Source organism: Carassius gibelio, chromosome A24 (assembly GCF_023724105.1).
Source record: "Carassius gibelio isolate Cgi1373 ecotype wild population from Czech Republic chromosome A24, carGib1.2-hapl.c, whole genome shotgun sequence".
Classification (NCBI taxonomy): domain Eukaryota; kingdom Metazoa; phylum Chordata; class Actinopteri; order Cypriniformes; family Cyprinidae; genus Carassius; species Carassius gibelio.
Window position 1 is genome coordinate 21996157 of NC_068394.1, and position 21468 is coordinate 22017624.

At 42.1% G+C, this 21468-nt stretch overlaps 4 long non-coding RNA genes across 5 annotated transcripts; 1 reads left to right on the forward strand and 3 right to left on the reverse strand.

Annotated features, from left to right (window-relative positions):
* Positions 1-4954: 4954 nt before the first annotated feature.
* On the reverse strand, positions 4955-6882 carry LOC127946286 (uncharacterized). The gene is made up of 3 exons (XR_008151053.1): positions 6832-6882; positions 6632-6703; positions 4955-5605 (listed from the first exon to the last, which is right to left on the reverse strand). It is a non-coding gene; the product is annotated as an uncharacterized LOC127946286 (long non-coding RNA).
* Positions 5013-8991, forward strand: LOC127946287 (uncharacterized). Its single transcript, XR_008151054.1, has 2 exons — positions 5013-5166; positions 8773-8991. It is a non-coding gene; the product is annotated as an uncharacterized LOC127946287 (long non-coding RNA).
* LOC127946284 (uncharacterized) lies at positions 6963-11543 on the reverse strand. Of its 2 annotated transcripts, none has more exons than XR_008151050.1 (3): positions 11313-11542; positions 10606-10860; positions 6963-7057 (listed from the first exon to the last, which is right to left on the reverse strand). It is a non-coding gene; the product is annotated as an uncharacterized LOC127946284 (long non-coding RNA). The 2 variants fall into 2 exon arrangements; XR_008151051.1 differs by lacking the exon at positions 6963-7057 and adding an exon at positions 10261-10355 and having other exon boundaries at positions 11313-11543.
* On the reverse strand, positions 8944-10178 carry LOC127946291 (uncharacterized). Its single transcript, XR_008151059.1, has 3 exons — positions 10128-10178; positions 9935-9999; positions 8944-9229 (listed from the first exon to the last, which is right to left on the reverse strand). It is a non-coding gene; the product is annotated as an uncharacterized LOC127946291 (long non-coding RNA).
* Positions 11544-21468: the final 9925 nt, after the last annotated feature.

Here is a 21468-nt window from a genome sequence, read left to right on the forward strand (position 1 = left end):
AGGCAGTCAGCCTCCATCTCGCACGACACTCATGTTTTAACATGTAATGAAAGATCAATTTTACCAGTACAGTTTGTTTCACTATGAATGTATTAATCGTCTTCCAAGAGGGGCCACTGGAAACCTTTGTATGTTTGTCCCTCCTCTGCAAACTGCCTCTTTATTGCTGACACAACACATGAAGGTAGGGCTTTCCTAATGTTCCTGCCTAGTACTCCGTACGCCCAGCGGACAACCTGCCTGTATGCTCTTGTTTCGGAACTGCCTGTGGTGGAGATTGGGACATAATTACATTTTGATCATACCATGTTTTCAAAGTAATGTCCTGTTGGCTGATATTCTACTGTACTACACAACACCAAAGTTGTTTTTATAGTAAGTATATGGAAACCACTGAGTTTAAAAACCTGATTAACCGGATTTACTATTTTGGTGTAGAAAAGCTGGTTCTTTAAATTGCAGTGTGAAGTATTTTGCTCAAAACCTACTCTGGTCTGCTGGCTTGGAGAGGGCCATGCTCAAAGGGATGCTTCAAACCCTGGATGGAGTGTGGGGCAGGTAATGTCTTATGGGGATCTAGGTTTTGGACAAGGGACCAAGAGGCGTCAACCTCCCTACAGTACACACTCTCCACTGCTGATGGCATAGCCTCACATCTTCCACACAAGCTCCGGTTAAACAAAATGTGCTAAGATAAACTTACTCTCCTTCCCTCCTTGTAGCTCTAGTGGTTGGTGTAAGACTTTGTAAGAAATAACATGTAGGCTACTTACTTCCTAAAGTTTAGGTAGATATGCACTGTAAAAATACACACCCCCTTGCACAGTTATAGGCTGTCAATTAGAAGCATTTATCTGCATGCCTTACAACAAGTATCCCTCCACGTGACAATAAAAGATCCTTGTAACAATGACTGTATTTACATGAAAAGCATATTCCCGTCCTAGCCGGAACACTAACTCCGCAGTAGCTACATGCGAGCTCATTTACATGTGGGTCATTCAAATTTTGCATTGAATTTCTGCAGCAAAATAAACAAAATACATGCATTTACTAAACCCAAAAAGAAAAAGAACCTGTAGTGTAAAACACAATCTATGATAAAGCAATATACTGTCTATTGTATAATGTCAGACCTGACACCTAAAATAATGCAGGTTCTGTAATTCTATTTGATGTAAGCGTTTTTATGATATTGTGATATGATTGACTAAATGTTCCTGATGAAAGAGAATGTGTTAGTGTTTAGGAATAATAATTTTAAATTGAGACATGCATTGTTTTGGTAGATGTAGTGTATTGTGTTAGTGTATTATTGTTATTAGAAAATTAGTGTAGGAGTTTTGTTTGCAATGCGTGATTTTGAGCATGAAATTAACTGTTTTGTCAGTAGTGTGTTGTAGGTGTATTTCAGGGGGCTGTCTGCGGTCTTGGGTGACGGGATGGGGGGCTTATAATATTAGACTTCGTAGCCTATAATAAAAGATAATGAATTTCAAACCTTAACTAAACACATTTTTATTCAAAGATCAACCGTCTGTCATTACTCTTTAGTCTGCCACATAAAAAACAACAACATTAAAATCATGAACTCAAATGTCATTGTAAAAAGAAAAAAAAAACAATGACTGTTGTAACAGTGCGTAACTCAGACCTTTCTGTAACGCTAACACTAATGAGCTTAAACTTATTTTTTTGTACACAGTGCCACGAACTGTCAATCACTCCTGTACGCGTGCATCGCTGTCCTCCTCGCAGCTGCAGCAACTTGCGCTCTCTTCATCAAGCCTTTAAAAGAAAAAGGGGACATAAAGGTCGTATTGTCTTTGTGGATATAGATTAATTCGATAAATGAATATCTAAATTCGTGCCTAGCCGCCTACGGTATTTTTTTTTTAACTTAGAAAACCGATGCTGCATCCAATGAGCAGCCGGCGTGGGCTGTTTGCAGAACGACTCAACCTCCGCAGACAGTTTTTAATGTTTATCAGACAATAACTACTCAAGATCTTGCTTTAGTGTAATTTTCGGGACAAATAGGGCCAGATTCGGGAAAACAGTTTAGATTTCGGGACTGTCACGACGCATGCGCTTTTCACTTGTAAAACTCAAGGGTGTATGGGTAATGTAGTCTCTGCTCTCGGTGAGACGAGGAAGCTTGCATTGTGAAGGGCGCTCTGAAAAGCGGCAGCGCAGGCAAAGGATTAAAACCTCTATTAAAACAGATGTCCAAGCGTACCGGTACGCTAAAAGCACGTTCTGGGCGCACGGAGAAGTGGCGGTACGCTCAAGAGCTATATTTGGAAGTGGCGGTACTGAGTACCGGTGCGTTCAGGCCCACTTAAAGCACTGGTTAAGAGTTTAGGTAAATTGTTATAAGTATTGAAAAAATTGTCATAGTGATCGTAAAAAAAAATTGAATGACAATATGGGGCAAATATAATGTAATTACGTGGCGACAGGTGCTGCACGGTGCTGGTACATGTACAGTCAGACAAAACGAAAGTGCACAGTTATCAAAGGCCTGAGTGCACATACAGTCGTGGGAAACGTGTGTTCGGCAGTTGAAGACACGATGTGACAAGTCTGTTGAATTTCATTGGAAAAAATGGCATACCGGAATTTATGTGATCTGGTTTGTGACATCCTTTACGGGAAACACTTAACCATCAGAACACTTGTGCAAAGCTGCTCACAGCACTTGGATTACATGTTGCATTAGAACCATTTTCAAGCTCTTTGTTTATAAGCGGCAATATTTCTGTGAATTTGCTTGATTTAATAAAATATTGCTTTAAACCTCATCTTCATTCGAGGCCTTTACAGTATATTATTATTAGGGTTGGGAACTGAGAACCTGTTTTTATTCAGAAAAGGTTCTGGTTTTGAAAAGAACCAATCTGCAAGGAATTTCTTCATTCTATTAAAAAAATAGTGGTAAGGAAAAATGCACAATACTTAACTACTCAATGCTCAATCCTGTTTATTACTTACTATAACTTCATTTAAAGGTTGGCATTGTCAAAATTCAACATATATAACAGTATACACATTTTTAGGTTTCAATACCAATTCCATTTAAATGAATTATGTTTTTTTTTACTATTTTACCTTCATTGAATGTACAGTAGTGTTGTTGGAAGGTAGTAAGTAGTGTTGAGTAATGCTAATCCATCAATCAGCATGTGCTTCAGAGTTGATAATGGAGTCAGGAGATGTTGTGATGCATGTGGAATGGTTTCCACATTTTTAAACATTTACGTTTTTAACATTGCATAACGTCGCATGTCGCAACTTGACCACCACCTCCCCAGAAGAATGATGACTCTATCATCTGATGGTCCAGCTGATTTGGAGATGGTTCGGAGACACTCAGGTAGACATGTTTGCTTCTCCAGAGGCCTCTCACTGCTTTTTGTTCTATTTCTTCTATTGAGGGGACACTAAGCATGGACAGACTGGCACATATTTGGCCACAGGGCCTATGCAAATATGCATTTCCCCTAGGACACTGTGCGAAGTTTGGGAGAACGAGGAGCAAATATTACTAGTGGTGCCTTAGTGTGGCACAATTTGCCACCCACATCCAAACATTTGGAAACTCCATCTCTGGACCCTGGATAGGATGCAGAGGTTCTAGGTGACCTAGACCAAGAGGTAGTGAACACCATCACTTCAGCAAGAGCACCATCTACGAGATACGCTTACACCTTGAAGTGGAACCTGTTCGGCAAGTGGTGTTCTTCTCACCGAGTGGGACCCAGAAGATGCCGATTGCGGTCGTGCTTTCCTTTCTGCAGCAAGGGCTGGAGCGAAGGTTGTCTCCCTCCACCCTCAAAGTCCAGGTAGCCACTACTGCTGCATACCGTGACCACATGAATGGGAAGTCTTTAGCTAAGCATGACCTCATCATCAGGTTCCTTTGAGGGGCCAGGAGGTTAAATCCTTCCCAGCCCCCCTCTGTACCCTCTTGGGACCTGACTCTAGTGATAAAATCACGACAGCAGGGCCCATCCGATCCTTAGCATTTAGTTGAGCAAAATTTTCTTTCATTGAAAACTGCTTGCACTTGCCTCCATCAAGGTAGGGGACCTGAATGCATTTTCGGCCGACGATTCATGCCTAGAATTTGGTCCGGCTAACTCCCAGGTAATCTTGAGGCCCCGGCCTGGCTATGTGCCCAAGGTTCCCACTACACCCTTCAAAGGCCAAGTGGTGAAACTGCAAGCACTGCCCCTGGAGGTGGCAGACCCAGCCCTGGCTTTGTTCTGTCCCATCCAAGCATTTAGATGCAACGTAGACCAGACACAAAGCTTCAGGACCTCAGACCAGCTCTTTGCCTGTTACGGTGGCCAGCAGAAGGGCAATTCTGTCTCTACCCAGAGGATGGCCCACTGGATTGTGGATGCCATAAGCCTGGGTTATCAGGCACAGGATGTGCACTGCCCGTGTTCAGGTTGTGAGCTCACTCAACTAGAATTGTTGCATCCTCCTGGGTGCTGGCTTGTTGCGCCTCACTGACAGATATTTGTAGACCCAGCGCTGGGTTATTTTAACCCAACCAGTTGGGTTATCATATTTAACCCAGCCTGCTGGGTTGCCTTTTTATTGTTTAAAATGACTATATTGCAGGGTTTCAAAAACCAGAGTGGGTGTTTTTTTATCACTCTATTTCAGAAGGAAAACTACTGTATTTAGAAAATGTTCGATATCATTTCGCATGTGCTTGATAAGGCAGCGTTTGTGAGCTCAGCACCGCTCTGCAGCCGTTACTGGAGAAACCTACCTCTCCCGCTCTTAGCGCCTCCTGCTGGCAGAAAATAAACTCGCAGAGTGCAGCCATGTGGGGAAACAATGCATTTCTATGTTAAAATTAACCCAAATTGAGCTAGGCATTAAACCTACAAATGTTGTTAATTTTAAATATCACTTTTACACACAAATAATAATTATCAAAAGCAAAATATTTATTAAAAACAAGAGAAAAGTCAAAAAGTAACATGTTAGAAGAAATGCAGAAAAGGATGGCATTAACAGCTACAGAGTTCATAAACAAAGCATTGAACATTTGATGAATATAACTTAAGATCAAATTGGACTTTGTTCAATTGTATATATTGTATAAAAATATACGAAAACACATACAATAAATTTACAATTAGTTAGGTTTTTTCCAACTATTCTGGCATGACAGTACACAAATAAATCACAACATTAACTTTGATATTATAACATTTAACAGACGCATGTGTGTGTGTGTGTGTGTGTGAAAGAATGTGAGCAGGTGTATGAATGACAGAGTGTAAACTCATCTACTAAACAACACAGAAAAAGCATTTAACTTTTTTTTTTTTAACAAATTATACACTTACAGTTTGTTTCATATTCCATGAACACAGATCATGCATCACGGTCAATTTTCATGATCTCTTTAGCATAACTGATGTAATCATGAAGAAGCCCCATCAGCACAGCATGTGACATCTTCTACATCATCCAGGGCAGCGTCCTTCTTTAAAACCACCGCTGCATCAGTTTAGGGGAAAGAAGATTCTCCTCTCTGACCAGGATTCATCCCAGTCACCGCCTGTTCTTCATCAGTGGCCTAAGAGAAACACATTTGAAAAACATTTTAACATTTAATTAAACTATCCATTTTCAGGTAGAGGTGTATTCACATCCGTAAGGATAGGTAAATAATCGGTTTTAAAGTTTCAACACTTTGTGCGGTTGTTTAATGTCTCTGTCCACCACAGCGCTCCTGGAGGCTATAATAGCAGCACTAGTGTGAGGACATGCGATATTGTTTGAATAAATATTGCTTTCAGAAAGCTTCTTTACTGAAACATTAAAACAGACATGACATTCACATACCTCACAATATTCATGTACATGGAGGGCTGCTCTTCAAACCGTTAGTTCACCAAATAATTAAAATGTTCATAATTTACTCTCCCCATGTTTTTCCAGACTCATACAAACTCTGCTCATTTTTTGGAAAACATATGAATACATTTAATATTCTCTTTTTGTGTCCTCCATTCCTGGTCTGGGAGACCAGTATTTTATTTTGAACATACATGTTTGCTATCATATAATTTAAGATGTATTCATATATAAATATCAGAATTTACTTCTACAATAACTCTATATTTATGAAGCTTGAAAATACTGATTATCTAAACTATAAATGGATTAACAAATATTATGAGAAAACTAAAAATATATTAATTTATGTTGTAAAGACAGACAAAAGTCTTATAGGTTTGGAATGACTTGAGGGCAAGTAAATGATTTTTTGTGTGAACTTTACCTCTAAGAGCTAAGAGCACGTCCTGATTTTGCCAAGTCCGATGTGTTCCTAGGTCAACATATTTTGTTGACCCTGGAACAACATTTTACTCCAAAAATATATTCTTAACCATATCCCTACACCTAAACCTAACCTTAACCATGAGTAATCCCTAAAATCAGAGGAAATGATAGATAAATGACACTGATGTACAAGCACCAAACACTGATTTTAAGCATAAACTTCACAAAATCTATAAACTGGTTCTTCAAATCTGATTGGTTAATCACAATGTTGTTCCAGGGTCAACAACGATGTTGTCCCAGGAACATGTCTCACTTGGTAAAATCAGGTTAGGCGAGCGAAGACCAAGAATAATGACTCTCCAAATCTCCAAAGTTGGTTTGATTTCTGCAATAAAAAACACAGACATCAATGGTCTTAATGAAATGAGCACGTAATCACACTGTTGTTGCATCAAAATGTGAAGTAAACCGGCAGGAGACAACAGAAAAATTTATTTTCTAAAAATAACTTACATAAAATCTCAAAGGAATGATGCTCTCCCATGTCTCTTGCTTTTAACATCTACAAAAACAAAAAACAAACATTATTTTACTCTTAGTAAAAAAACAACAACTGATAACATGAAATTATGAAGTTTACTTGCCTTAAACGATCTTTCCCTCTCTTCAGAAGAAGCTGAGAAAACCACCTCCTCACACAAGCAGACTTGTGTGTCCTTAACTCCAGTTAGTTTGAGTTCTGCAAAGAGGGACATCAATGGTTTCAATAAAATATTAACATATACATACATATATATATACACACACATACATATATATATACATATATATATATATATATATATATATATATATATATATATATATATATATATATATATATATATATATATATATATATATATATATATATATATATATACACACAGACAGAAATGTGAAGTTAACAGGCAGGATACAACAGAAACATTAATTAAAAAAAAAAAAAGTATAATAATAACTTAACTTACATCAGTCTCAAAAGAATGAAGTTATCTTGTCTCTGGATTTCAACATCTAAAAACAAAAAAACATTATTTTAGTCTTAGTAAAAATAAAGATAACTTGATGTTATTCTGAAGTTTACTCTCCTTAAACCGTCTGTCCCTCTCTTCAGAAGAACACCTCCTCCTCATCCTCACACAGGTCTGTGACTCCTCACACAAACAGCTTCTGTGTCTTTAACTCTCAGCGCGAGGACAATGAAGACAGGAGCTGGACAAGAAATATTACATGTAAAACATACTTTTAACAGTAACCACTTCAACAGCCTCAAAATAATTATGCTAGTCTTTACTACACAATGCCGTTTCCTTTAGGAGACAAACATACATTCAGTTTAACCGCGAAAAAAAAAAGACTAATTCACATGAGCGTAACCGTGAGCGTAACCGTGACCATAACCGTCTGTTAACGCCTCAAAAAGTACAGATAATGTAAAATCTTATCTAAATATGACATAATACATTCACAGACGTTATATTAAAAGTACATCCTCCGTTCAGTAACGTTACATTAGTCAGTTAAGACCTCCGTGTCTGAGGCGAAAACCGCGTCCGTTTTTATATATATAACGTTAAGCTCCTTTGTTTCCGCCTTTCATAAAACCTTCCGCCTTTCATACAACCGGGTAAACAATAAAAGATAACTTTAAATTTTGAATATTTACTTACCATAGTCTTTCACTCGCTTCTCGCTTCTACACTCTAAAAACTGCTGGGTTGAAAACAACCCAATTTGGGTTATTTTGACAACCCAGCGCTGGGTCAAAAAGGAACGGACCCAGCGCTGGGTTGTTTTAACCCAACCAGTTGGGTTATCATATTTAACCCAGCCTGCTGGGTTGCCTTTTTTATGGTTTAAAATGACTATATTGCAGGGTTTAAAAAAACAGAGCGGGTGTTTTTTTATCACTGTATTTCAGAAAGAAAACTACTGTATTTAGAAAATGTTCGATATCATTTCGCATGTGCTTGATAAGGCAGCGTTTGTGAGCTCAGCACCGCTCTGCAGCCGTTACCGGAGAAACCTACCTCTCCCGCTATTAGCGCCTCCTGCTGGCAGAAAATAAACTCGCAGAGTGCAGCCATGTGGGGAAACAATGCATTTCTACGTTAAAATTAACCCAAATTGAGCTAGGCATTAAACCTACAAATTTTGTTCATTTTAAATATCACTTTTACACACAAATAATAATTACCAAAAGGAAAATATTTATTAAAAACAAGAGAAAAGTCAAAAAGTAACATGTTAGAAGAAATGCAGAAAAGGATGGCATTAACAGCTACAGAGTTCATAAACAAAGCATTGAACATTTGATGAATATAACTTAAGATCAAATTGGACTTTGTTCAATTGTATATATATTGTATAAAAATATACGAAAACCCCTACAATAAATTTACAATTAGTTAGGTTTTTTCCCAACTATTCTGGCATGACAGTACACAAATAAATCACAACATTAACTTTGATATTATAACATTTAACAGACGCATGTGTGTGTGTGTGTGTGTGTGTGTGTGTGTGTGTGTGTGAAAGAATGTGAGCAGGTGTATGAATGACAGAGTGTAAACTCTTCTACTAAACAACACAGAAAAAGCATTTAACTTTTTTTTTTTTTTTAACAAATTATACACTTACAGTTTGTTTCATAGTCCATGAATACAGATCATGCATCACAGTCAATTTTCATGATCTCTTTAGCATAACTGATGTAATCATGAAGAAACCCCATCAGCACAGCATGTGACATCTTCTACATCATCCAGGGCAGCGTCCTCCTTTAAAACCACCGCTGCATCAGTTTAGGGGAAAGAACTCCTCTCTGACCAGGATTCATCCCAGTCACCGCCTGTTCTTCATCAGTGGCCTAAGAGAAACACATTTGAAAAAATTAAACATTTAATTAAACTATCCATTTTCAGGTAGAGGTGTATTCACATCCGTAAGGATAGGTAAATAATCGGTTTTAAAGTTTCAACACTTTGTGTGGTTGTTTAAGGTCTCAGTCCACCACAGGGCTCCAGAATGCTATATGGCAGCACTAGTGTGAGGACATGCAATACTGTTTGAATAAATATTGCTTTCAGAAAGCTTCTTTACTGAAACATTAAAACAGTCATGACATTCACATACCTCACAATATTCACGTACATGGAGGGCTGCTCTTCGAACCGTTAGTTCACCAAATAATTAAAATGTTTATAATTTACTCTCCTCATGTTTTTCCAGACTCATACAAAATCTGTTAATTTTTTGGAAAACATATGAATATATTTAATATTCTCTTTTTGTGTCCTCCATTCCTGGTCTGGGAGACCAGTATTTTATTTTGAACATACATGTTTGCTATCATATAATTTAAGATGTATTCATATATAAATATCAGAATTTACTTCTACAATAACTCTATATTTATGAAGCTTGAAAATACTGATTATCTAAACTATAAATGGATTAACAAATATTATGAGAAAACTAAAAATATATTAATTTATGTTGTAAAGACAGACAAAAGTCTTATAGGTTTGGAATGACTTGAGGGCAAGTAAATGATTTTTTGTGTGAACTTTACCTTTAAGAGGGAAGACCAAGAATGATGACTCTCCAAATCAGACAACTCCAAAGTTGGTTTGAGTTCTGCAATGAAAAACACAGACATCAATGGTCTTAATGAAAGGAGCACGTAATCACACTGTTGTTGCATCAAAATGTGAAGTAAACTGGCAGGAGACAACAGAAAAATTTATTTTCTAAAAATAACTTACATAAAATCTCAAAGGAATGATGCTCTCCCATGTCTCTTGCTTTTAACATCTACAAAAACAAAAAACAAACATTATTTTACTCTTAGTAAAACACAACAACAACTGATAACATGAAATTATGAAGTTTACTTGCCTTAAACTATCTTTCCCTCTCTTCAGAAGAAGCTGAGAAAACCACTTCCTCACAAAAGCAGACTTGTGTGTCCTTAACTCCAGTTAGTTTGAGTTCTGCAAAGAGGGACATCAATGGTTTCAATAAAATATTAACATATACATACATACATATATATTATATATATATATATATATATATATATATATATATATATATATATATATATATATATATATATATATATATATATATATATATATATAAAATCACACTGTTTTTGCATCAAAATGTGAAGTTAACAGGCAGGACACAACAGAAACATTAATTTAAAAAAAAAAAAAAAGTAATAATAATTTAACTTACATCAGTCTCAAAAGAATGAAGTTATCTTGTCTCTGGATTTCAACATCTAAAAAACACACACACATTATTTTAGTCTTAGTAAAAATAAAGATAACTTGATGTTATTCTGAAGTTTACTCTCCTTAAACCGTCTGTCCCTCTCTTCAGAAGAACACCTCCTCCTCATCCTCACACAGGTCTGTGACTCCTCACACAAACAGCTTCTGTGTCTTTAACTCTCAGCGCGAGGACAATGAAGACAGGAGCTGGACAAGTCTGAAATATTACATGTAAAACATACTTTTAACAGTTACCACTTCAACAGCCTCAAAATAATTATGCTAGTCTTTACTACACAATGCCGTTTCCTTTAGGAGACAAACATACATTCAGTTTAACCGCGAAAAAAAAAGACAAATTCACATGAACGTAACCGTGACCATAACCGTCTGTTAACGCCTCAAAGAGAACAGATAATGTAAAATCTTATGTAAATATGACAAAATACATTCACAGACGTTATATTAAAAGTACATCCTCCGTTCAGTAACGTTACATGAGGCAGTTAAGACCTCCGTGTCCGAGGCGAAAACCGCGTCCGTTTTTTTTATATATATATATAACGTTAAGCTCCTTTGTTTCCGCCTTTCATAAAACCTTCCGCCTTTCATACAACCGGGTAAACAATAAAAGATAACTTTACATTTTGAATATTTAACGTTACTTACCATAGTCTTTCACTCGCTTCTCGCTTCTATCACGCTGAGAAAATGGCGGCTGCTCGCACTGGAGACGTACGATTTTGACGTGACGTGCGTGCTCTCCTTCACGTCCGCGTCCTCAACCCACCCCGCTGGGTTAAAAAAGAGAGTTATTTTCAACCCAAACTTGGGTTAAAACATCCCAAAGTCCTATCCAACCGCCTCAACCCAGCAGTTGGGTTGAAAAAACAACCCAGCGTTTTTTAGAGTGTATCATGCTGAGAAAATGGCGGCTGCTCGCACTGGAGACGTACGATTTTGACGTGATGTGCGTGCTCTCCTTCACGTCCGCGTCCTCAACCCACCCCGCTGGGTTAAAAAAGAGAGTTATTTTCAACCCAAACTTGGGTTAAAACATCCCAAAGTCCTATCCAACAGCCTCAACCCAGCAGTTGGGTTGAAAAAACAACCCAGCGTTTTTTAGAGTGTATCCTAGAGTGTTCTCACCTCAAACAGGTAGTGGCACTGATAGGCCCTGGTTAGTGTCGGCTTGCTAAAACTGCTCCAGAGTGTCAGTACTGTAGATCCTGTTTAGATCCTCCATCACCCTAGGCAGCTGGACATGGCGGAACATCCAGGGCCAGACTTTCATGATGAATCTGTGAGAACAGTGGAAGGCTGGGTTCAATATTGAGTCCTAAGTGGTATTCGTATGTGTATAGTCCACGGTATAGCCTTAGAACCCGTGTTTCCCAAGAGTGTTTTAGTCACCTCCGATTTCTCCATATACCTCTAAATGGATGCTATATCTGTACTTGTTCTGAGCCCCGGCCTACACCTATTAGGGTGCAGGCGGCTTGCACAGGGCACTGGAAGGGGCAGCACCCATGGTGCTTTTGTAGGGACCCCAAATCGTTGGTCATCGACATGACATTGAGAGTGGCCGACTGAAAGGGAATGTCTCAGTTACGTATGGTAACCCTCATTCCCTGAAGGAGGGAATGGAGACATCATGTCCCTTCACCATTGTTGCTGTACCACCACTGAACTGCTGGGTCTCTGGCTCGGCCTCTCAGCGAAAACCTGGTATGCAGTCACCGTGTGATATTTCTTTTTTTTTTTTCTTTCTTTTTTTTTTTTGTAAATCTGTAAAAATGTCAACAATTCTGTGTTTTTCTGTCAGTATGGGGTGCTGTGTGTACATTAATGAGGGAAAAATTTTTTTTTTTTTACTTAAATGACTTTTATAAATGGCTGCAATATAACCAAGAGTGAAAAATTTAAGGAGGTCTGAATACTTACCGTACCCACTGTATATATATATAAGCTGATACCCATCTAGGAAACATACTCAGGTGTTGAAGTTCTTTCAATTGCATGTTCACACAGCATCAATTGTCAAAGGCCAGAGTGCACATACAGTCATGGCAAACGTGTTTGACAGTTAAAGAAACACGATGCGACAAGTCTGTAAAGACTGAGTCATTGGAAAAAAATGTGCTCAGTAATTAAAGAGGCACAGCTGCATTTCTGTTTTATGTTTTTTTACGGGAAACACTGAATCATCAAAACACTTATTTGTGATATATGAAAATGCATTACTGATATCAATATAATTGCTGATATCAAAAATTGGTTTATTACTAGTAACAATCACATTCATGATATCAGAAATGAACATTGTCACTAGTGACAATTAAATTGTTGATATCAAGAATAGAAGTCTGTACTAGTAACCATGTGATTACTGATATCAAAGTAAGAATTGTATTTCTGATATGTGAAATCGGAATTTCTACTAGTAAGAAATCAATTCATGATTTAAACAATTAAATTTGAATGGCAGCCTATGGTGACTAGTGAAATTTAACTAGTGAAAATACAATTACAGATATCAAGAATAATAGTTTTTACTAGTTGAAATATAATTTCTGATATCAAGAATTGAAATTTTAACTAGTGAAAATGTAATTGTTGATATCAAGAATTAACATTGTTACTAGTAGAAATCCGATTCCTGATATCAAGAATTAACATTTTAATTAGTGAAAATTGATTTGCTGATATCAAGTATTCATATCCTGTGAATTAATAAAAGTCAATAGCCTACGGCTTACCTATTGCCATTCCCAAAATAAAAATTATTGATATCAAGAATTATCATTTTTTCTATTTAAATGTAATTACTGATATCAAAAATTAGAATTGTTACTAGTAGAAATCTAATTCAAACATTTGAACTAGTGAAAATGTAATTGTTTATATCAAGAATTAAATGTAATTATCTATGAAGATTCGGGAGGAGCGCGTCAGATACTTAGCCTAATCATCACAGGTGGACCACAATCAAGTAATCAATCCCACAGTATAAATATCGCTGACTTACCTCTATCCATTGACGGTTTATCAGCATTTTGGTCCGCATGCACCATGTCCCAAAACCGAGATTCCTCGTCAGAAGACTCATCCAGCTCTTCCCCAGCCCCATCACTGCAGCCAGCCGGCTCCAAGGCCACCCCTTCCCGGCGAGCCCCAGGCTCCAACCCGCGGGCGCGGTACGGCGCGAGCAGCTACTCGCCTCCCAAGACGCCTAGGCCTACCTTTGCCGCCTCCGGCGAGAACCGCGGCTGACTCCCCCGCGTCCTCCTACCGCTCGGCCAGGCATACGATTCCGCCAATCGACAAATGGACGGTGTCGAGTCTGAGGCAGGCCCTGTCCAAAAACGACATCACACCATCAAGCAAGTTAAACAAATCCGAACTGTATGAATTGTATACAAAAAATCTAAATAATAACATTTCTCCCCAGTCTACCCCTGTACCAAAGAAACGACAAAAGAAAGGAGTACCTCAAAATTCGCCTCAAAGCACTCCACCATCCTCCGCCGCTAGACCTAGCTCGCAGCGGCTATCAAGCCGTAGCAAGAGGCCTTCAGCAAGCCTAGGCCGCGCCCCGGTTCCAACCGCAAGGGCGCTCGCTATGTCGCCCGGAGCTCAGCCTCCTTCCGCGGCTCCAATTCCAACAGCTCAGGGCGCCGAAGCCCAAGGAGGCTCCTGGCCGCCTCCTCCACCCATCGCAGCCCCTCCATACGGAACTTTCTATACCAACACCGCAGCCCAGGCAAGCGCTTGGCCGAACAGTTCGCCACATACAGCGCCGCCTCCCGCTTCCTCCAGCTTCGCGCCCGCGGTCCAAACTAGCGCTTGGTCGAACTGGCTGTCACACAATGCCCCGCCTCCCGCTCTGCCGAGCTCCGAGCCCGCCGCTCATGCTAACGTTTGGCCGAACTGGCCGCCTTACACAGCCCCGACTTTAGCCCATCCCAGCTTCGGGCCCGCGGCCCAAGCAACTGCCTGGCCATACTGGCCGCCCAACCCAGCCCCGCAACCCGCGGCCTCAAACTCCGGGCCCGCGGCTCAAGCAAGCGCTTGGCCGCAATCGCTGCCAAACACAGCTCCGCCCCCAGTTGTCGCCACCACCCTCCTCCAAGCGAAATCCCCCCATTCACTCTTCACTGCTACACCAATGCCCATCCCATCAAACGCTGTCGCCCTCGAACCTCCCCAAGTGACCCACAGCATTCGGGCACAGATATTAGCAGGTGCGGATGTAGATCTCTCGTCTCTCCTTTCTCTCCTGCCCACATCCGATTCAAACCGCCAAATAGACTGCGGGGACTTCTCAGTCACGCTAAAAAATCCAAATCCCCTTTCATCTCGACTTCTCTCCTTCTCCGAATTCACCATCGCATTCAACCGCTACACCGAGATAATCTGCTCAGCCTTCCCCCACAGGCGACGCGAACTAAACGATTATTTGTCTATAATAGCCGAACTCGCGTTGTCCTACGGAGGGGGGCACTTCTACACTTACCACAAGCTTTTTTCCGCTAAATGTGCCATCCGAATAGCTCAGTGGAACCAGTGCCCTTACTGGGGAGCGATCGACTCCGACTTGCACAGTCGCGTATTCCTAGGCTGTAGGAGCATTTTGTGCGCAATCTGCAGGTCCGTGGCTCACTCCACCACAACCTGCCCACAAATAAACCCGGACGCAACCCAACACTCTCTTACTCCCCCGGCAAAATCCACCAGCTATGTCCCAAAATCAGTTACCGCAGCAAACTCACGCCTAGCCCAACCAGGAGAAGAAAGCACACAGCAATGTATCGCCTTCAACAACGGGAAATGCATCAGACAGCATTGCCGCTATCTACACTCCTGCAAGTTCTGTGGCGGTGCTCATGCACGCATAGTTTGCCCCGTGCATAAAGCCGTAAATAAAAAATCTAAAAATTACCTATCGACTCCTGTGAATATTTTTCGCATGACCATTGAACTAGCACACCATCCCGACAAAGAATTTACTAATTATCTCCTGTCTGGCCTCAAACACGGTTTTAACCCGGGCGTCGTTTGCGAGCTTACCCAAAACACCGTCTGCCGTAATCTCCAATCCGCCCTCGCAGAGCCCGATATAGTAGCTAACCTCATCAAAAAAGAAGTCGAGTCAGGCTTCATGATCGGGCCCTTCAATACCCCCCCCTTCAAAACGTTCAGAGTCAGCCCAATCGGAGTGGCTACGAGAAAATTTTCTGGTAAGAAACGCCTAATAGTAGACCTGTCATCTCCGCATAATTCTACAGTCCCGAGCATCAATAGTTTGATACCCCTCGACGAATTTTCACTCAAATACCAAGACATAGATCAGGCAGTCGAACTGATTAAAATCGCGGGCCGAGGAGCCTGGTTAGCAAAAATAGACATCACTTCTGCTTTCAAAGTGATGCCCATCCATCCGGATTTTTGGCACCTGTTCGGGATACGATGGCTCGAGAAATACTATTTCGCCGTCCGGTTAACCTTCGGATGCAAAAGCAGCCCCAAAATTTTTGATATGCTATCAGAAGCCATTTGCTGGATCCTTTCCAACAATTACGCAATCCCACATATTATCCATCTCTTAGATGACTTCCTGGTCATTTCATCGCCCAAGGCTATCCCAGCCGCCCATATCCTCACCGTCCAAAAAGTCTTTTCCGAGCTCGGGATTCCCATCGCTCAGGAAAAAACCATGGGTCCTGCCACAACCATAGAGTTCCTCGGCATCTACCTCGACTCAGCTAAATTTCAGCTCTCCCTGCCAAAGGAAAAGATTGATAGAATAATTCTCGTCTCATCCACCCTCCTCGACAGCCCTTGTTGTTCTAAACGCGAACTTCTTTCCCTGCTCGGGCATTTAAATTTCGCCATGCGCATAATTCCACAAGGACGCCCATTCATCGCGCACCTTCTAACACTCGCATCATCAGTTCACGCGCTCGAGGACCTCATCCCCCTAACCCATGCATGCCGCGACGAACTTAAATTATGGATCCTGTTCCTTAGACAATGGAACGGGCTTTCTTTTTTTTACAACAATTTAATCTCGTCTCCCATCGACTTGCAGCTGTTTACAGACGCGGCTCCCTCAATTGGTTTCGGGGGTTTCTACCAAGGCCGTTGGTTCGCGTCCACATGGCCCCCCCAGATGCAGGACTCGACCCAGTCCTCAGCTCTTTTCGAGCTCTATCCCCTCGTAGTAGCAGCCTTCCTGTGGGGCAATGAATGGACAACTAAAAGCATTTTAGTGCACTGCGACAACGAAGCCGTAGTTCAGTGCATAAACAAAGGCCGTTCTCACTCCCCCGCCCTCATGCCTCTCCTTAGACGCCTTATATGGATCGCAGCATGCGACCAATTCATAATTAGCGCAAAGCACGTCCCAGGTACAGAAAACCAAATCGCTGACTCCCTGTCTTGTTTTCTGTTTCAGAAATTCAGGACGCTGGCTCCAGAGGCGGACCAATTCCCCACTCCGGTTCCTCACTATTCAGAATTAATATTTCCGTAACTCACCCTCTAAAACCACTCCTCGAAGCATCACTGGACTCTATTCTCCAAGCAGTCTCTCCCAGAACCCTCCAGTCATACGTGACTGCATGGAGGTGCTTTAAGTCATTTCACCTCACCTATAACATCCCTTTCCCAGATTTTTCTCTACTCTCCATCACCTCTTTCATTTCGTTCCTCAACGGCACCAAGGGTCTCCAAGTCGGATCTATAAAAAGCTACCTGAGCGGAGTCCAGTTTTTTCACAAACTAATGACCGGCGCTCCTTCACCCGAAATAAATAATTCACAAACCTCCCTCCTAATCAAAGGGATCCAGCGATCCCAGCCCACCCATCCAGACACCAGAAAACCCATAACGCTAGATATCCTCACAAAATGTATCCACACCCTCCGCACAAATTACCAACCCCTCAGCATTGCCCACACGCTCGACGCCATGTTCATCCTTGCCTTTTTCGGTTTTCTCAGGTGCTCGGAGCTTACGATCTCTTCCAAATTTAATCCTAAAATCAACCCCACCGTGTCAGACCTAACCATACTAGATGACGAAACAATCGCTTATTTAATCAAACAAAGCAAAACAGACCAAACCAACAAAGGCCATTTCATATACATTTTCAATCTCCCCTCCCCAATCCAGCCTTACCAATCCGTCCTCGCCTTTTTACACCTTAGAAATTCCCAGGCAAAATCCCCACACGAACCCCTATTCACCGACGAGTCCAAAAAACCAGTCACTCGTTTCTGGTTCCAAAAACACCTCAAATGCGTCCTGCAATTATCAGGCATCCCAGCGAACAATTTCTCCACCCATTCATTCCGCATCGGGGCAGCAACTTCAGCTGCACAAAAAGGCCTCTCCAACCAACAGATCCAAACTCTAGGAAGATGGTCCTCAGAAGCATACCAAAGCTACATCAGAATAAACCAGTTTCACATAAAGAAAGCCCACCAAACCCTCATCGGTCATAAATAAAAAAAAAAAAAAAAAAAAAAAAAAAAAACCCAGCGACACATCCCTACTGAATACCGACGAGTAAATTCCTATTAATACCGCCGACTCCAGCCGCACACTCCCGGCCAAATAACCTAACCTTTTCTATCCTATGACCAGCGAGGCTTCTCTCTTCGATGACAGGAGCACGAGCTCCCTTCGGATGCCGACGAGAGCCTCCCGGCCAGACAACCTCACCTTTTCCATTCTGCGGCCAACAAGGCTTACCCGTTCGTTGCCAGGAGCTCACACTCCCTTCGGACGTAGGTGAAAGCCCCCGGCTACCTGCTTTTCCATTTCGTCTTACGTACGGAGAAGTTTACCCGCCCAACGCATGGAGTCAAGGCTCCCATTGAACGTAGGCGAGAGCTTCCCGGCTAGACAACCTTACCTTTTCCGTCCTTTGGCCAGCGAGGCTTAACCGTTCTATCCGGGAGCTAAGCTCCTGTCGGACGAAGGTAAGAGCCTCCCGGCCGGACAACCTTTTCCGTCCTTCAGCCAGAGAGGTTTACCCGTTCGATTCCTGGAGCTAAGCTCCTATCGGACGTCGGTCCGAGCCTCCTGGCTAGACAACCTGACCTTTTCCACCCTTGGCCAGCGAGGCTTACCCGTCCGATGTGAGTGCTCCCATCGGACGCCGGCGACAGCCTCCTGGCCAGCCAACCACGACCCTACTGTGTGTTTCAGGTTACTAACCTACAAGCAAGCTGCTTAAATGCTGCAAGTACCTAACACACAATAAACTCTCCTTCCTTCCTATGGTCACCAAGGCTAAACCGTCTCTTGCCAGGAGTAGCAAACTCCCTTAAACGCCGACGACAGCCTAACGACCACGCAAACTTACCTTTTCCATCCTACGGCCTGCGAGGCTCACCCAGTTTGTCCCCGCCGGACGCTGGCAAGAGCCTCCTGGCCACCTATCGTTACCTTTTCTGTCCGCCATCCGGAGAGGCTTACCCGTTCGATGCGCGTGCTCCCTTCGGACGCCGGCGAGAGCCTCCCGGTTAGACAACCTTACCTTTTCCTTTTCTATGGTCAGCGAGGCTTACCCGTTCGATGTGTGTGCTCCCTTCGGATGCTGGCGAGAGCCTCCTGGTCAGACTTGCTTTACGTTTCCACCCTACGGTCGGCGAGGCTTACCCGTTCGATGTGTGTGCTCCCTTCGAACGTCGGCAACAGTCTCTCGGCCACACAACTTACCTTTCCATTTGACGGTAGGCGAGGCTTAACCGTCCGACGCCACGAGTCTCGTCCTCTCGCCAAATCCTGCAAAAAAAAAAAAAAAAAAAAAAAAAAAAGCTACCCTCAGCTACTCTCACATCTTTTAACCCCGTCTGGCGAGGCTTACCCGTTCGATGTTCTGAGTTTGAGGCCCCATCGGATGCTGCGAGAGTCCTCCCAGTCGGGTTTTCCTTTCCAACCCTCCCCGTCCGCCGAGGCTTACCCGTCTGTCGCGTGCGCTCCCTTCAGACGTCTGGCGAGAGTCTCCCGGACGGGCCTATGCTTGCCAGCCGCAAGTGAATCTCATCCAGCCGATGCCGTGAGTCGGGATCTCCCTTCGGATGTTGCCAGAGTCCTCCTTGTCGGCTGGCCCAAAAGCTTTTTATCTGCCTAACCGAGAGGACCCAGACGTCCGTCATCCTGAGTCTCAATCTCCTGTCGGAGGCTTCATGGGCCCTCTCGGTCAGCGTTAGGCCCTTCACCCACTGAATAGCAGGGGCTATCAGCCAGTAGGGCCCGTACGCCGACACCGTGACCTATTCCGGTCGAGGCAACTCGGGTCCTCCCGGTCGGGCACCACAACCACGCCGCTCCTCCTCATCGGCCGGCAGGGCTCACCGATCCAACGCCAAAAAAAAAAAACTCCAGTTGAGCATCGGCCCGAGCCCTACCGACCGGGCGCCAACAACCACGTAGTTCACTAGCTGCAGCTGGTAGGGCCTACTCTCTCAACGCCCAAGTCGCTCCCTCCGGAGTACGTAGGCCCTTCCAGCCTGCCAACGAGATAACTTCTCAGAAACCAAATCAGCCCCCGCCAGTACTCTGCTTTTTGGGGGGCATTCTTTAAACTGGCGGCTGTCCTCCTGTACATTTGCCTTTTTGGGGGGTACTCTAGCTTCGGGCAATTCCCGAGCTCGGAGCCCTTCCCCGGACAGCACGCCAAATACGCATACCATACCTCAGCTAATTATATGTAAGCGTGAACTAGTGAAATGTAATTATCTATGAAGATTCGGGAGGAGCGCGTCAGATACTTAGCCTAATCATCACAGGTGGACCACAATCAAGTAATCAATCCCACAGTATAAATATCGCTGACTTACCTCTATCCATTGACGGTTTATCAGCATCCCTCCTCCACCCCATCTCCTCACTTCAAGTTCACTTTACAATATACGGGGAAGGGGGGGTACTCTAGCTTCGGGCAATTCCCGAGCTCGGAGCCCTTCCCCGGACAGCACGCCAAATACGCATACCATACCTCAGCTAATTATATGTAAGCGTGAACTAGTGAATATCACGAGAATGAAAAAAGTCAATTCGGCTTGCCATAGTATCAGTATTCTGTGATAAGCCTGCCCTCTAGTGTTGACTCATATAGTGATGTATTGAAGTTAATCGTTCAGAGTAAAAACAAAATGGGAGTTAACACGACACAATTATCTGCTGTGTATCATTCATCTGCCAGCATACACCACAGGAGGGAACTGAAATCCTCCCAAAAAAAGAGTTCATTCAAAACAAAACTACTAACTGCACCAAAACGATAACATTAATTAAAAGACCTAAAACCTACGTTCAAATAGGCTATGTAAAGAAGAAAAAAACTAAACCAAAATAATATCTGAATTATAGCTTTATTTTATTAAAATGTATACATTGTAGATGGTGGAGAAGACACTGTAACAAGCTGAAACTTATTTTATTATTATTTTAAAACACTTTTAGAAGGTACACGCAGACTTTCACCAATGCTTTGTCATTTACAAAATACATTTACTTCACACTCATTTTAAAAAAAAAAATTATATTATTTTATTATTTTAATTCAAACAATGATTCATGATTAAACTTAACCTTAAACTTAACCTGAACCTAAAAAAAATTATTTCTAAAGCCTCAAACTACACTTTTGTTCTTTAATATTGATATTTCTTTGGCACCTGCCTTTTAAAGTGATCAAGCAAGCATATGACAAAAAATAGAGGCAACTTCTGTCTTAGAGGTAAATACTGATGCGTTCTTGTGTCTCCATGCGTTGGTGTAATTCTGCCCTCTTTCGTCCAGCTTCTGT